The sequence below is a fragment of the Fukomys damarensis genome, unplaced genomic scaffold (genome assembly GCF_012274545.1).
Source record: "Fukomys damarensis isolate Sample0158 unplaced genomic scaffold, DMR_v1.0_HiC HiC_scaffold_32, whole genome shotgun sequence".
Classification (NCBI taxonomy): Eukaryota; Metazoa; Chordata; class Mammalia; order Rodentia; family Bathyergidae; genus Fukomys; species Fukomys damarensis.
Genome location: NW_022900944.1, coordinates 4,428,312 through 4,446,347, shown reverse-complemented (window position 1 = coordinate 4,446,347; position 18,036 = coordinate 4,428,312). Strand labels below are relative to the sequence as shown.

General features: G+C 38.3%; 1 protein-coding gene and 1 pseudogene across 8 annotated transcripts in view; one reads left to right on the top strand and one right to left on the bottom strand.

The window, feature by feature from the left end:
• The window catches only part of Bmpr1b (bone morphogenetic protein receptor type 1B), a 393,795-nt gene that overhangs the window by 233,343 nt on the left and 142,416 nt on the right, over positions 1–18,036 (bottom strand). The window lies entirely within an intron of this gene.
• LOC104873086 lies at positions 15,997–16,912 on the top strand (annotated as a pseudogene).

Here is an 18,036-nt window from a genome sequence, read left to right as displayed (position 1 = left end):
AAAAAAAAAAAAAAAAAAAAAGAAATGCAAATTAAAACAATAGTGAGATTTCATCATGCTCCAATAAGAATGTCCACCACCAAGAATTTTAAAAACAACAATGCTGGTAAGGCTTCAGGTAAAAAGGAATCCTTTACACTGTAGTGTAGTGTACAACCACTTATTTCCATTGTGGAAAATTTTCACTCCCATAATTCACATACATACAGACACTATATAAATCAATATAACACTGTAAGATTCAAATCAGTGGTTATACTAAAATTAGAAATCTCATTCCACCAATTATTCCCCTTCTAGGCATTGTCTTGAAAGAGTTAAAAGACATCATACATGTATTACAATGATACACGCGTAGCCATGTTTACAGCAGCATATTCATGATAAATAGCTAAATCTTGGAAGCAGTCTGTATGTCCATCAACAGATGAATGCACAAACATATATACACACGATGTAGTGCTACTCAGCCATAAAGAAGAATAAACTTGAGTCATTTATAGGAAAACAGATGTGCCAACTTAACACTCAGGGCAATAAATCAGACACAGAAGCTTAAATTCTGTACAGTTACTCTTACATGAGAAACCCAAAGTATAAATAATTTAAAGACCAAAATAAAAGACAGATGATAGAAATAGGGAGGCTGACTTTTTGCAAATGGAAAGGGGATCTAGAAATGGAGCCGGGAGGAAGACGAAGAGAGGGTGAGGGGAAGTCAGAAGGATTAAGATGTGATACACACATTTGGATGAATGCGTTCACTGTGTATCACAAACGGGTACCAATAAAAAAGAAATACAAATTATACTAAAGCTTAACAATCAGTGAAAAGAAAGGACTTAACATATTCATTAGACTTGCAAGTGCTAATATTAAAACCTAATCATCAGTGAGACCATCACCTACTAGAACTATCCGATTTGTCAATTTCTGTTAAAATTCCAGATCCAGTCTCAAAATTCAGTTTCCCTCAACAACAGGCTTCCTCATCCTCTATTTCCAATTAGCTGTCCGATACGATGGATTCCACATACTCATGAGTCAGACACTGTGTCTTTCTTTCCACCACCTCTGCCACAATGCACTGAGGCCTTTTGCTCTCCCTGGGTAACTTCTGAGTGCACTATGAGTCCTCTCAAGCAGAGTTTCATCTGCTCTCTATAAAGCCTAGTTCCAAGTGACTGCTTTTATCCCCTGCCTGGCAAATTAAGGGAACACTCTTTGGCCTGGCATTTAAGCCCTATTACACGGAAGTTTTCTTCATGCACAACTATTTCAGGCCTGCTATGCTGGAGTTTCATTTTTCTACTCTTTCCCAGTTTCTAGCCTCCCTAACATTACTCATGCTGCTCTGCCAGTGAAACGCCCTTCCCCCATTTTCTCCCACCCAAAGGCTACTTGGTCCTGTAATAATAATTTCAAACATGGCTTCTTAATCTCATTGATTCCTTCATGATGACTGCATTTATCCCCACCCATCTCTCACACTGTCTTCCCCACACCCCTCATACAATACCTGTGGCTTTTGTATAGCTCCTTTGTTATGTCTCAGGCGTTAATCACTTTGATTTTTTCCTATTAGTAATCCATTGGCTCCATGAGGAGAGAAAATGTACCACAGCAGCTTCTCATGCAAAGGAGCCTAATGATTTGATCATAGTAACACTGTCAGTATTTTCTGGATTTAAGTGAAAAATGTTAACCTGTTAGTAGAGGTTTGGAGCCAAATCAATTCATCAGTGACTCATAAAAAATGAACAAACTGGTCTTTCCACTATAGCTTTTACTGCCCCTTTTGTATGCCATAAATCTGTGACTTGCTTGCATTTGTGTCCAGATCACCTGAGTTCACCAGGTACTGTCAGTAAAACTTAAGAATTTTAGAAGAATGCACTTATAACCAAATAGCTTTCAAAGAAATTAAGTATTAGATTAATTTTAAGAAAGAAATATTTATGTTTAGGTAACTTCTATTATTCTACCAAGGGAAACAATTATCTCACGATTAAGTTTCAAAATAAATGAAATGATTTTAAAAACACATCTTTTAAAGGTCAACAGGTAAGTTCACTTGAGTTAATCTGTTTTCAAAATGCTATTAGATTTTTCAGATACGTACAGTCAAAATAACTATTTTTAACTATTTCTTTTTAACTGCTAAAGCAAAGGTAGCCATTTACAATTCACACACACGGAGACACTATATAAATCAATATAACACTGTAGGATTCAATGAAAACAGTGACAGCTTTGAAAAATGCAACCTAATATATAGCCAAATAACTCACAAATCTCGGCATGCATTGCTGACTTTGGACATGATCACCAAATTTAACAAGGTGTTCTTGAGGGAAACAAAACAAGGCCGGTCCCCAGAGCATCCTTTCAAGATGGCAGATGTATCTGAGCTTCAGAGCCAGCTCCTCTAAGTTAATATTGTGTTTGGCTTTAGGAAAAAACTGTACAATTTTAACATCTTTTAATTTATGTAATACTTCAGAATATAGTGGACCTTTGACTTAGGTACTTGGCTGGTTCCCGAGGGCTGATTGTAACTCAAACCGGTTGTAAGTAAATACAGCTGAGATCTGGATATTTTTACCTGGGTACACACTATAGATCAAGAGGCAGATGAATCTTCCAATAATCTGATTAACACAAGTTGTTCAGGCCAGTCGTAACTTGGGGGTCCACTGTATAGAGAAACACTGCAAAATTTTGGCTATCAAATATAACAAAAATTAGACAAATATAATGTTTAAATAGTCTTATGCACAAAAAGTACACAATAATAAGAGTATGATATAAAATGTGCAAATTCTGTAAAATACCTATTCAGAAGAAAAACCACTAAGAAGTCAGTGCAGTCTAGAAGAGCACAACTACTTTTTATAAACAGTGTTTCCCAGTCAGTCCTCACTGAGTCACACATATTTAACTGTCATTGTCTGAGAAAGAGGGCTGCAGAGGAGAGGAAGGGAGGGGAAAGTACAGCAATGGGAATGGGAAAAAAAATAGGGGAGAGAGAACAGAGAAAAGAGGGAGAGAACAGAAACTGGCTCCTTTTGCTGCATGAAGCTGGACACTGCTAGTAACATGAACTGAATTCTTATAAGGCCCTTACTGATGCCAGTCACCACCGGATACAACGAGTAAATGCTTCCCAGTATCCAACCGTGTTACCATGCACTCGCCTCTAAACAGCTATTGAGATTTTTACCTATCTTTCTTGAATAGATGGCAAAAGTCCTTAGAGATATCCAAACTCCCATTTTAAAAAATCCCCAGTACCATGTCCAAGTTTCCAAACATGCCTGTGCTTTTCTTTACATGTGGATTTAATATGGACTTAGACTTTCTAAGCCATCTGCTCTGATTTATTTTTCCAACTGTATGAAAGATTTGGGCTGATCCGCAAAAGTCTTCTCAAAGATTAATTTAACTGCTGACATCACTCAGGATTTAGCTGGCTATGGTTAGGAAGCCAGTCTGTGATTAAGAAAGACAACAGTAAAATTCAGTGACTCACAACAAACAGACCATTTCTCCTTCACATTATTAAGTCTTAGCTGCCCTGGAGCTGTGCATTATTTCAAAATTGCAGTTTACTGGGAAAATGGCTACTTATCATTCCTATGACTATCTCTTTTCAAAATCTGCATCTTTAACAACTTGTATTTCTGGGGCAGGAGCAAGGCAGTCATGGGTTGGGAGACTGACTGCAAATCTACATCTATCTATCTACATCTAGTTTCTGTATGGCATGAATCACGTTCCTAGTATCACCAGAGATGGAGGGAGGGCAGCACAATGTTTCTAAATAGCAGGAAAGTAGTCCGCAAATGACTGAAAAGATACATCAGGTTTCTGGAAGCAGAGAGGAAAAGAGTGGTCCAATAGATATTTTGCATAGTCAAACACAAAATCTGTTCTTCATGGGTGAGGAAATTAAGATATAACCAGGCAGATTTTACTTCTAGGAAAATCACCTAAATTAGGAAAGTTCATGCAAAAACAACAAAAGCTCTGATGGAGCAGACAGAATTCATTCAGAGACAATGAACTATTCAAAGTGACTTAAACATAAGGGAGATTTATTGGCCCACATAACTAAAGAGTTAAGAAGTATGAGTTTCAGGTATTCTTGACTCAGTGGTTCAATGAAACAACCAAGGACTCAGTCCCTTTTCATTTTTCCACCATACCATTTAACTCATTATTCCAACAGAGTGGCCAGCACTTGCTGAGGATAAATACTTCCCCTTTTCACACTCAGCAATCAAGCAAGAACACTGCTATTCCACAATTCCCAAACTTCTGCTATTCACCTTGTGAAGTGGTGATGTCACACACCCATCCTGCGCACATCATCACAGCAGATGAACTACACTGATTGTCTTGATGTACACAGCATGCAGGAGGTGAAGTTGGGTTCTCTGAAAATTCATGGAGACCCATGAGAAAATCGTGGATTTCTCAACACAAGAGAAGTAGTAAATGAAGAGTCCAGCCCACCAAGCAACCCCAAGACACATGCTAATCCTACATGTGAGACTTTTATCTCCATTCTTTTTTTTTTGTACCAGGGATTGAACTCGGGACCTTGCACTTGGCCAGAACCACGGAGCTAAATTCCCAGCCCTCCATTCTTTTTTATAGACCTTGTTTTCAGGAATGGTTGTAGGCTATACAAAAGAAGTAAAATATCCCCAAAATGTGCCTATTTATAATTAAAATAGTCAAACCTTCATGATCTTCAACTTCTGCAATTTTGAGAAATCAAACTGTAATGCAAAAAAATTATTAACTTTATTTTTCTTCAATTTAAGACTACAGTGAGTTTCACCTAAAAATCTAAGGGTAATAAGTGATTACACAAGGAAATGGTTCAGCTAGTAGGATAGTTTCAAGAGTTTGTGGCTCCAATTTCACCAGTTCTTCTCCTAGAGAGAAAGTAAAAGGAACCCAATTACAGTTGCCAAATAGGAGTAACAAAAATGTTTCAAGTAAATGTTTTTAATGCCTAAGGGAGAGAAGAAAAGAAAAATCATTATCAGAAAGGCCAGGGACTTCTTCCAAAAATGAAAGTGAACACCACAGTTCCCAAAATAATATATGTTAGTCGAGACATAACATTCTTAAGTTGGATCCCATAATAATTGGAAGCAACCCAAAGGCCACCAGCCCTTGAAGAATAGTTTACTAATTCTGTTAGTAAGCTTAATGTCATATATTTTCCTAAGATCAAATCCAAATAGACCTTTCAGAAAGTCACAGTAAGAGATCTAGAACCCAAATTATCTTTGAGTTGAGAGATCATCTAATCTAGTACATTTCAAACTGTGCCTAGGGGAAGGGACAAACCAGGGAGAGAAAGTTCAGTAACCACCACCTCCTCCTATTATTCTACCTCCAATAAGAACATATCTGATTTTACCCATTTTACAAAAACAACTTTTAGTGGGGCTGGGGATTTAGCTCAGTGGGGTCACCACCTGCCTCTCAAGCACAAAGTCCTAAGTTCAATCCTGGTACAAAAGGAGTGGGGTGACTTTTAGAAATGACTTCATTTGAACAGAGCTTTGTGGCCAAAATAATAATTAATCTGAAATCCTTATTACTTAGTCTGAAAAACTTAAGTCCGAGAAGGTTCAACCAAATACACAATGAAAATTCAAGAACTTGAACTCAGGGCTACACAAAGATTGTGCAACTACTGTTTAGTAGCTATCTAGAATGCTCTTGATGACACAATGATGTCACCAATGTGACCAAATGTGAATTAAAACATCCAGAGTACCTTCAATTTCACAAATGTAATAATATTTATATTTCATTTCACAAACCTAAGATTTCAGTACACACAAACTTGTTACACTCAGATCCCAACTCTGCCCATTTGTGATATGACGGGAGGATAGGTGACAAACTTAAAACTGAGTTCCCATTTGCAAACAGGAAGATTATGCTACATGTGAAAGATTAACAGGATAACAACACATGAAATTACTGGGCAAATGTGTTGGTATAGTAGATACACTGCACCTATATGTGCATGTATCATTCAGCATGACATATGCCAACTGAGAGCATTAACTGAAAATGACTCAAACACTATTCCGTATTCCACTACTGAAGCTACAGAGTTATCATTTTAAAACTTCACTATCACAAACAGTAAAAAGCGACAGAAAGACATTCAACAAAACAACTGTAAAGAAAGATGCCTGAAGAAGAAAAACAAGCTGTATAAAGATAAACTAATGGGCTGGGGATTTAGCTCAGTGATTCCACTGTCTGCCTTGCAAGCACAAGGTCCTGAATTCAATCCCTGGTTACAAAAAAAAAAAAAATTAACTAATTATATCCAAGGACAAGTTGCAGTCTTTTAGAGCCCCACAGCAGACAATGCACACATGAAGGAGCATTTTTGACATGCAGACCCCTGGGGTACTGGATGTAGGGGCAGCACTGACGCTTCATTCAGTCTGGCCTTTCAGATCCCAAGTAGAGGAAAGCATGTAACCCATCCCAGGAAGAGAGGCTGAGAGTGGATACAAAACTGTACAATTTGGGTTCTCATTAAGAAATGACAAATATAAGGGCACAGAAGTTTTTTAGGTAGCTTAAAATTTATCCTCAATAGTTAAATGTTAAGGTTGGTCACAGTTTTGATGCCTATTCAAAATAAAGACATATCAAGGAGCTACCCAGGGAACAAATCTGACTTTCAGGGGTAATTTTCCATACAACTTTCCATAAAGTTATTTTGCAGAAGATAAATAACTGCATAATTTAGATGAAGATTTGACAACACGTTGATTAAGAAATTAACATTAAGACTGCCTTTCTGTCTCAGCTTTTGCAAACTTATAACCAACTTTGAAAGATAAAAAAGTAGGTATGAAGAGACCATTAGGAAGCTATTGAAATTACTTCTGCAGTCAGCACACTCAAACTAATTTCACACTTTAATGTACATCATGCTTTATTTGTGGTTCACTTTATCCACTGCCATTGCTATTGTATTAATAGTGCAACACAGAGTATGAGCACATCACACTCCCACACAAATCCATCTCATAATAAACAACCACATGTTACACACACATAAAAAAATGACATTTTTCATAAAGAGTTGATAATTCAGGGTTTATCTGAAATTTTAGAATCACTTTTGAGATTATCATAAGTTCCCCAAATAAATAAAACTCTATTTTTCTCCTTCATGAACTTCCTAAAAGATCATTATCAAAATTTGCAAAAATACAACAATGCCCTTTAAAGCCATCATCTGGTAGGTTGTGGTCAACTTCGTACAGGACACATATCATTCCTCCAGGGCTGCTAAAAGTTCAGCCCTAATCATTCTGTACACATTTCAGCCTTAACCAAACCAACAGCACCCTGAGATCACAATCATACCTCAAAAAAAGCCCATTTCAGCCTCTGAAGAAAAGACAAGCTCCAAACACCAAGCCGATTCCTTGAGGCTCCTTGAGGCTGAGGAAAAACAGTATGAAGTCTGAGAATGAGGTGGAATTTCAATTCTACTACCACTACCCTCTCTTAAAGTTCAGAAATGTTATTTTTTTTAAGTATAGACACATGAAATTCGATGGTTGATACAGGTAAACACACATACGTAACCAGAGGAAAAGAAGATAAAGAGTCACACAACATTGCATGCATTATTCCAGGACTACATGTTCAGAGATAACCATGATAAGTTCTCTCTCCTTGAACACATAAAAACATTTAGTTGTGGCTTTATCTTTTAGCACTTGGAAAATAATAACTCACTAGTGCCAAATCCCAAAGTGAGCATTCAAATTAATTATAGAGCTATTTGTGATTTGAATTTCTCCCAAAAATGTAATGAAGTGAGTATTCTCGAAATAGGGGTCACTGTTTAAAAGCAGTCAGTGTTTGGAATGTTTTGTGGCTCTGCGTAAGATCCTTGGCAACCACACTACAGCTGACCAGGACTGGTTTCAGTGTTCACTCCTGGTGTATCTGACAACTCCACACTCCCACAGTCCTCCACCAAGGGGCTTCCCCAGGCAGGACTCAGAGACCATAAAACAATTAGTGGGAGGCCTTGGCACTGCATTCAAAGACCTTCATAAAAAGCCAGTGTAGCCGGCTGTGTCAAATTTGACATGTGGGGAGCCCCCATAAAACTCTTTAATGGAAACTAGGGGGTTCTCCTGGCAAAGGCTGAGAAAGTGGGCACTAGTTATATAATGAATATAGTTAGTTAACAAGAGACAATAAGCATTTCAATAAAAATAATCAGAAAGGAACAAAAACTTACACTCTGTGCAAGAATTTATTTTTGTAAAAGAAATTGAAGTAACTATTCTGAATAAAGTTTCCCATGTACTAGCCAAAAGTAGTTGTGCTTGTGGCTTACATTTAGAAGTAGAATCCACATGAGAAGTAGAGACAGAATCTTTCCTTTTTTCTCAATATCCATCATATCTTTTTAAAAACTCATAAAATAGTAACATGAAGCATATCCTGGAAATGAACCCAGTGAAAATTTGCAAGAAGACACTTTTTCCCCACTAGGGGCACCATAATCCAACATAAAACAACAGAACTAAAATGGGAGATAGTCATATCACAAACTGAAAATCCTACAGTGAAAGAATATAACAGAAAATGAAAGCACTATCTCTACTCTTATTCATCCAGTCTTTTTCCAAAGTAGAAAAAAAAAGAAAAAATCTCATATAACAACTTTATCCTAATCATTGATTGAGGATGACATTTTTAGAAAAGCAATTTATGCTTTAGGGTAGCGCCCCAATGCCCTGTCAAAGGCTGAATGTTTGCATCATAGACTTTACCTGTAATACTGAAAGCATTTGGCCTATCTGGCATAGTAGAGCAAGTCAACTACTCAGGAAATAGAAATTTCACATAATCTGAGGCCAAATTTAAGGAGACCCTGCCTCAATATAAAATTAAGAAAAAAGAATGCTGGGGATGCAGCTAAATGCCTTTAATCCCAGCACTCTGGGAAGCTGAGGGAGGATAATCACAAAGTCAAGCCCAACTTACCAATTTAGCAAGACTCCGTTTCAAATTTTTTAAAAAATTAGGCCTGAGAATGTAGCTCAGTGCAAAGGCACTAAATTCAATCTCCAGCACTGCAAAAACACAACAAATAAAAAGCAAAGGGAAGCCCTGACCTGCAGGAAGGAAGATAGTTGTTCCTTTTGTCTCCAAGGGAACATGAAAAGCTAGATGGAGAATGAGGATATCAAATTTCAATGACCTCACAAATTCCACTGTCTGGCCTGGGCCTTTTCAACCAGGTAAAAGACTATGTTTGTCAAAACATGGAGGTTTTTCTTTTACTTACAATATAGAAAGTATAAAGTTGTATCTCAAGTAGCAAGGGTAAACACTGGTTTCTGAAGCATCTTAAGTCTGTGTACAGGAACATCCATATTGGATTATAATTTAACATACATTTCTTATCAGAGTGCATAGTCATGTTTTAAAACAACTGCCCAAGGTCAGTGATGGTGAACCTTTTAGAGACGAGTGCCAAAACTGCAACCCAAAACCTACCTATTTTTCACAAAGTGTCAACACTACAATTAAACCTGAATACTGAGGCGTTAGTTTAGAAAAAAATAACTTATATACTTGGCTTGCGTGCCCACAGAGGTACATACCACTGCCTTAGGAGGTCAACTATCAGTTCAACTCCATACCTTACATGATAAGGGGATATTACTGGGCTTGGAAGACCATGTAAATTAAAATACCTAACACAGTACACTTCTGTCATTCACAACATAAGCCTGGTTTTGAGGGGCTCAGAACATCTCTTGGAGCCTAGCAAAGACTATGATCATGCTAAAAAGTCTGGTGGGAGGCCAAGGCCTAGGTGCAGGAAGGAGGGTGGCAGTATTTGAGGTCTTCAAAACTAGAAGTAAACAGTTGATGTTGGGGGCTTCAATAGTAAATGGCTTCATGATGACTCAAGAGATCAGAAAGAACCAGTCAGCCCCAGCTGACACGAACGGGCAAATATAAAACCAGGCTCCCGGAAGCACGGGTCCTACAATGACAAAGGGAGGGCTGCAGGGACCCGCTGCCTAGGAAGAAGTTCCCAACGACAGTAACACAGTCAAGGTTAAAAGAAAACAAAAGGTTAAGTATTTTCACCAAAGAGAATGAGCTGACCAAGAGGGATTTGATCCTAGAGCAGCTCAACTATTCTTAACCCACAGCATTATATTTTTAAAAATTGGGATTTCAGTAGTGAATAGAGGATGAAGTTTAAGAGAGAAGTTGTATTTATTTTTGATAAGTGTTGAATGAAACTATTCTTGGGCCATTTCCCACTTAAAATGAGGCTGTACAGGAGGATGACATTTATTTCTTACTACTGCATCATGATATGCATACATTTGTGCAGAAATAGAAAGGCTTTAATAGAAAGGCTTCATGATTTACATCTGAGGAAAACTATAGAATAAGAACTTTCATTCCAGGATAATTTAATTGAAAAAAAAAACCTTTTACTATTGCAATTTGAGGAGTTATGGGTAAAATGATCAAACATGACTGCACACCCACAAATAAGTGGTGACTAGAAATAATACTAGAAATAGCACTAGAAATAGATCATGCCTGAAAATTGGCATTTTTATTTATGTGATTCTTTCAAACTAATACTGTCTTCCTCATGTTGTTTTGATTTCAGAAATAGTTTGTAAAGAAATGAAAGATGTACACTTGAATATATAATTGAATATATATAATTGAATAATTATATTCAAATTATTTTCAAAAACAATTTTAGAATTGTTATTTCCCAATGAGGCACAAGCTATAAGTTCAATCAACAAGTATTTTTATGTAATCATGGGGGGTGAGAATTAGTTAAGAGACAGTTAGAATGCTTTTGATGTCTGTATTTCCCTGCAGATATTAAAATTTCAACAGTATTTTCAGAACCACATTCATGTTCTTTTCAGGCTGTGGTTTAGCTAATTATAAGGAGAAAGAAAAATACATAAATGCATCAAGAAATAGTCAATGGTAATGGAATATGGATGATCAAATCCTCAGTACTAGAAAGATTTCAAAGAACAGAAAGGTACTTTAATTTACAACAATGCCTTTAAAGCTACAAATGCAAAATTCAAGGTGTTTTATTATTGATACCTGCCAAAGTTAAGGATTATCATATACATGTTTTCAATAATGGAATAAATACTCTTTAATCATTCTCAAATGACCTTCTATTCCAGGCTTTCAAATTTTGAACAATCAAAGCCTTCCTATACAATCATTAGTTTTATTGCACAATATCTCACGAGTTTTATATGATGTAGTACTACCTAACTACATGTACATTATATAATGCATTTTATCGCCTTCCAATTGTAACATGAAATAGTTTTTGATAGAACTTTTAGTCAAAATGGGATTCGATATATTTTCATTTTACTCTGCACAGCCTCACAGTCCCTGGATCTTCATAATGCCCTCTCTTTTGGTCACCATTTCCATAATCAGGTCTTGAACGTTATCATCACGCTCAAATGTTCCATCTCTTAGACAAAACAAGTTGCACTCACTCATGCCTTAGAGAAACCAGAACTTCTTTCCCACCAGGCTAGTTACTGAACTGCATCTGCTAAGTGCATGTGTCCACTCACAGCAGACTCACTCACTGCTTCCTCCTCCACCTTCTCAGAATCCACCATTTGCACCCTTCCTGGGCAGGCGCACCGAACAGGGAGCTGCGGGACTCCTCGGCCCACCCCCAGGCTCCCCAGCCACTCGGTGCTCTCAGGTGGGCACATTCTCACTCTAAGTTCCAGGTGTCATGGCTGTGTCTGGTCCAAACCTCTCTTCCGAGTTCTGTCAGTGCACACCAAGAAGTCACTCCGTTTCCCTGCCAATCTGGTCCTGTTTCTGCATTTTATCCCTTAATGGTTTCCTCTCTTCGGTTTTACAAGAAAGAAATCTAGAAGTCAACTTGGCAATCACTACATCCACTTCATTTTTCAAATAACTACTGTATCTTATTTTATAAAATGTACCCTTTAAATTTATGATTCAAATCAAGTAAATGTAAGCTTTCAAGGACCTGTCTGTAAAATCAGACCTCTGCCAGTGCTCAAGTTTTAATATATCTCTTTCCTACCAGGAGTCAGACTTAAAATTTTATATTTCTGGAGTATGATTATTCCATTAGACCTATCCTATCCAATAGGACTGCCATCAGTCACATGTAACTATTCAAATTTAAATTAATTAAAATTGAATGAAGAATTCAGATCCTCAGTGGCACAGCTCCATTTAAGCGCTCACTAGCCACATGTGAATCATGGCCACTATCCAGAACAATACAAACTACAACACTTCCATCACGGCCAAAAATTATCCTGAGCAGCACTGCATGAAAACAAACTGCAAGACAGGAAAGATTATGATATTTTGTACCCCTCATCCACTACCTGGCACTTAGCACAACCCTCAGACACAGGAGCCTAGATACACACATACACACACAAACACACACACAGAGAGCAGAGAGAAAACACATGCAAGGGTGCTGATCAGTGAAAAAGAATACAAAGGCACTGGAACAATGGCCATAAACCACCTCCTAAAACTGCACATACAAAACTCCTCTCCCTCATTCTTTAACAAACCCTCTTGAGAAATCAAAGTTACATTTTGAAGCTTGCATGTTCAAGTCAAATGACCCTCAGACAACAAAGTTTGCGGCTCAAGATGTCATGGTAAGTACCTCAATTACTGCAAAACTTCAGACCCTTATCAGGGTGAGCAAAAGGGTGCAACTTCTTTTAAATCAAAAAATGAAGAGTGGCAGATATTCTGAACCTCATTCCAAGAGCTTCTGTTATCACTGTTAAGATCTTAGGATTCATTACCATCATTTAGATAACTGAGTTTAAAAGTTAATGTAAATCTCAAGGCATCTCTTGTTCAAAAGGAGAGTTCTAATTATAAGCTTCATAATAGACATTTGTTGCCTAATTAAAAATTATTTCCTAATGGGCTCTTCACTAACTGACATACTCAAATAATTACAACTAAAATCATATTAAAATAAAATTATTACATCAAATCATCAATCCAAGGTCTGAGCTATATCCCAGCATTTTTTTTTTAATATAGACTTGGTAAGTTGCCCAGCCTGAGCTCAAACTTGTGATACTTCTCCCGCCTCAGCCCTCTCTGTGGGCACTTGAGCCAAGTATAGAAGCTGTGCTTTCTAAACTAAACCCTCGGAATTCAGGTTTAATTGCAGTGTTGGCACTCTGTGGTAAATAAGTGGGTTTGGGGTTGCAGTTTGGGCACTCATCTCTAAAAGGTTGCTTAAGAGTTCTAAGAACCCTAAACAATTTTAAGGAAAATGAACTTTGAAAATTGTCTAGGAAAAGCAGGGGGGCTCACCATGACTGGTTTAAAAAGAAACAAAATTAGAGTTATCTTATGGTTTTGATCAAGAATCTCCCCCAAAGTAAAAAGAATTAAGATGTGTTAATAAAGTACCAACTCCCTACAATCAATGTAATCATTATGTACTGCAAATATGTACTAATAAATTTAATGTTTTAATTAGGAAAAAAATGCCCTCCAAAGGCCTCATGAGCTCACAGGCAAGCCTTTTGGGAAGCGAATGAATCACAAGGTGCTTTAGGTGACTTGCTGTTAGGAGGTAGGGGTTGGTTGGAAGAGGGGGTCAGTGGGACAATAGCCTGCAAGGGTGTAGGTGTACCTCCTTCACCAGCTCTTCACTTTCTCCCTGACTGCCATGCTGTTCCTGTGTTGGAGCCAGTGACCTTTGGACTGAAAATAAGCCAAAATAAACCTCTCTTTTAAATTGGGGGTGTCAGCTGTTTTTGTCCTAGTTACAAGTAATTAATAGCAAACAAAAATTTAATATTTAATACTATCCAAAATTTGAAATCCCTATCTATGAGGAGATTTAGCTAGCTTGAAAATGCCTGAGTGAAGAAAAATGGTCTCAGAGGATGTTATGACTCATGTCTAGATGCCCCCACCACCACCAAAGCCTGATGTGGTCCTGAGCTTTTTCTGAGGTGCTGATTCTAGAGTGTGTGATGCTGGGGTTAAGGACATGTGATTACTAAACTACTAACATGAATGACTGGTTTGCCACCACCCTAATCCTGGTAGCCTGAATAAAAGGGGCAGGGAGATAGATGCTCTTAAACTCCCTTGTTGCTTTTGCTACTTGGTGCACGCCATGTTGTTTCTCCTCTGTGATGCCTGTCTGCCACCCTGCCTTGGAACCAGCCAATTGTGGACTGAAACCTCCATAAACTGCAAGCCAAGTAAACTTTTCTCCTTTAACTTCAGATATGGGGTATGTTGTTCTAGCAATGAGAAAAGTAACTAACACAGAGGACATAGCAGAATCCTCTGTGAGGCTTGAGTTCTTCCCTCACTCCCACTGCAGATACTGAAGTACCCTGGCTACAGAGCAAGCCTGCATCCCCCAGAGACCTTAGCCACTAACCCTGGAGCTGAGGTTCTGGAAAGCAGTGGCCCAGCAGCAACCACATTCCCACTGTGTTCTGCATTTACTGAGGCCCATGGCTTATTCTCACCAAGGGAATGTAAACAGAGGACATATGTGTCACCACAGTGCTTAGACAAACAAAAAGTTCTATTTGGATTGGGGACACCTAAGGCAATTTGTAAACTATACCTCCAATAGAGAGGAGTGGATCTGCCTGGGCCCTGACAAACTACAGGGGACAGGATTTCTCCTTCCCATTTAAGCTCCAGCCACCTCACACCCTGTTACCAGTGAACACCTTCCATCTATGAGAAAAATGTAACATGTTAACTGAAGATCTACCCATCAGCGGATCAAGACTGACCTCAGCAACATAACCCAATGGGACGTACCACTGTACTACTGCCCAAGAGCAAGAGCTGTCTGCGAGGCCACCATTGCTACCCCGGACTTTCTGGAGCAGAAGGAAGACTGAAATCTATGATTGTAATGATATGTGATCCATTTCAAAGCTCTAATTTTGATGTATCAGTCACTTCGGCAAATCTTTATTAATTTGTTATTATCTTCAAGTGATTTTGTAAGTTATCATAAAATCAGTAAAATTTCCTAAATTTTCATAAATTAACACCCAAGACCACAGTCCTGGAAACAGAACAACCATGAATGTGGCAAACAATGGGAAATCTAAGTTGCTATAGTTCTTAAACACACCCTATTTTGTGACACTGTATTGAGAAGGGCCGGCTGCTCTTCTTTTCCTTCATTCACATCAGCCAAGCAAGCTTCCCCTAAACTTTGGAATACAGCTTAAGGGTCACAACCTCTTCCTAACCTTCTGTCCTGGATATACAGTTCATTATTTCTCTCTTGTGCCCTTTGCATGGCTGCATTTTAATTTAATGGTTCCTGTCTCACTCATCTCTCCATCTTCAGAGTCTTGGACTACACTAGTAACATCCACACTTTACCCTCTTATGAATGGGTGATCTCAGCCCATCCCACTGTACAAAGAAACCAAACTACTTGGTGTGTATCAAACATCCCCAAACAGGCCAAGGAAGGGAAGAGCAAGCTACAGTATGTGCAGCTGACTAAGCACTGAGCATGAGTCAACTTCATGTGTTCGTATTAGTAAGAGAATTTAAAAGAATTTTAATTTGTAAACTTTAATACTATATCTGAATTTCAAAGGACAGCAGCAATAAGATACCCAAAAGGTGTAACCCAGATTCAGCTAGGAAAAGGCAAGGTTTCCAGAGAATGTTTCTGAAAAACTTAGGCGGAACGTGGGCATTTTGCAGACTCCTAAGCTCCAGGCAAGAATGAGGTAAAGATTTCACAGAAGAAATTGCAGCAAGCATCCCTACTGCCATAGCTATAGGCTGTCAAGTCTTGAAGGAGCTGCAAGAAGGGGAAAAGAGACCTTCTGAGAAGACATGGTGCCCAGAGAAGGCGATACTAAGAGTACAAACAGAGTGCTAAGAATAAATCAGTTGGATGCACTTGAACTAAACAAGGCCCTGGAGCAGCTAGTTTGGTCCCAGTTTGCTCAGTGCTTTAATGGATTTAATCCAGGGTTGTTAGCTCACTTTGAACCTGAGTGAAAGCACTCTTGTGGCTTTTCCTAAGGCAATTCTCTGTCTACTCCAAAAATGCCACTGTGGGACAATCAGTTTTGAATATTCAGTACAGAAACGATTTTTCCCCAAACCCAAGGTATCCTCCACCAAGTAAAAACCAGAAACTCTGTTATGCTGCATGTACCACTGGTGGGAGGTGGCTAGAAGAACGATGCTATGATTTGTTTCAAAATAGTCATTTAGCGTCATTTGGGAAATTCAAGCAATGTGCGAATTTCATGTTTGGACTTTTGAAATTAGATGAGTTAGTTAATGTTTTGATTTTCCTTCAAAGAGGAAAGTTTGCAATTTTAACAGAACGTCTCCTAGGATTCATTCTGTATTTTGCAAGCCCCAAAATATCCGTGAAGTTGGCTTTGAGTATATGAATAGGGAACGCCTCTGGCATGGTTTTGCTGAGTTTGATTTTTCTCTTACCACTTATCAATATCCACAAATTGAAAGCCCAATTATGTTCATGGTGTATCCCCCTTACTGGTGCCCCAAATAGTAATTGTACATTAGCAACCAGTGGCAAAGAATGTTCTTTGGGTGGAGAGTGGCCCACCATGCCTCATACCATCGGATGTGAACACATCTTCTGCTATTACTGTGTGAAGAGTAGTTTCTTATTTGACACGTACTTTACTTGTCCTAAATGTGGCACACACATGTACACAGTGTGCAGCTGCTGAAATCAGGAATTGAGATGTCAGAAGTGAACACTCTTTAGAAACTAAAATTGTTTCCTCTAAGGACAAAATGTATTTTCAAATCCTCAATATGAATCATACTTACATTTAAATGTCTTTTATAAGGCTTGTGTGCATCTCAGCCACTATCTTCAATTCCTTTCTAGGCAAAAACTAAATTTTAATCACTGGTAAACATTAAATAGATTATGTTAATGTTTATTTTTTTAAAAACACTGTATTTCATTTTTAATTTCAAGAATAATGGAGTTTTTTGTAAGATGACTATTAAAAATGTTTTAATTTTGCTTCTTCATAGAAAGCATTTGGACTCTAAAAATAAAGTATTTTGGAGACTCAAAAGATATACCCAAAAATACATACATCTGCAAGTAGTATGTGCTTGCAAACATCTAAACATGAACATCTAAACTTATGTATCTTGCTTTTCAGCACTGGTCTCTAAAGCAAAAAGGAATGAAAGAGCCTTCAACTTAACTTCTACAGACACATTTAGAGTTCCAAAATAAGCACTGAGCCCTCCTGTGACCTGAAAGACTCAGTACATTCTTTTCTTCTTTAAGAGAAAAAAAATGCTGCAGATAATAATATTAAACAAAAAGACCTTAAATAAAACCAGAAGGCTCTGAGAGAAAAGATGAGTGTGTTCCTCATCTTGGGGTCCCTTACTTGCCAACTCTACCTTAGCGTTGATGGCAAGTCTAGCAGTCACCCCAGAGCTTCTACTGTGAGATGTCACACCAGGCCGGGGAGTGGATTTTAAAATAGCTTTACAAACTGAGAGATAATGCCTTTTAAAGGTTCCTGAAAGTTACAAGAACACTTCAAGTATGTCCTTTTACAAGGGCGCAAGGGAACAGGAATGCCACTTGTAGACTTAGCTCAGAAAGCCATTGTTCAAGCCCCAGAGGTAATTTAAAGGGAAATATGAAAATGCCTTAACATTCCAAGGGTCCCAGTTAACCACAGGCACCAAGAGGCACAACTGGCCCCACAATCTCCAGCCACTCGGCCGTGCAGAGGGTTCTGAGGGCGCTGGCACAGGAGAGACCTTGCAGGTATGTGAAGGCTGCCTGCTCTCCTACAGCACTTTATCACGATGATGGGAATGAGAATGGGAAGCAGGTAGGGGGGAGGAGGAGGG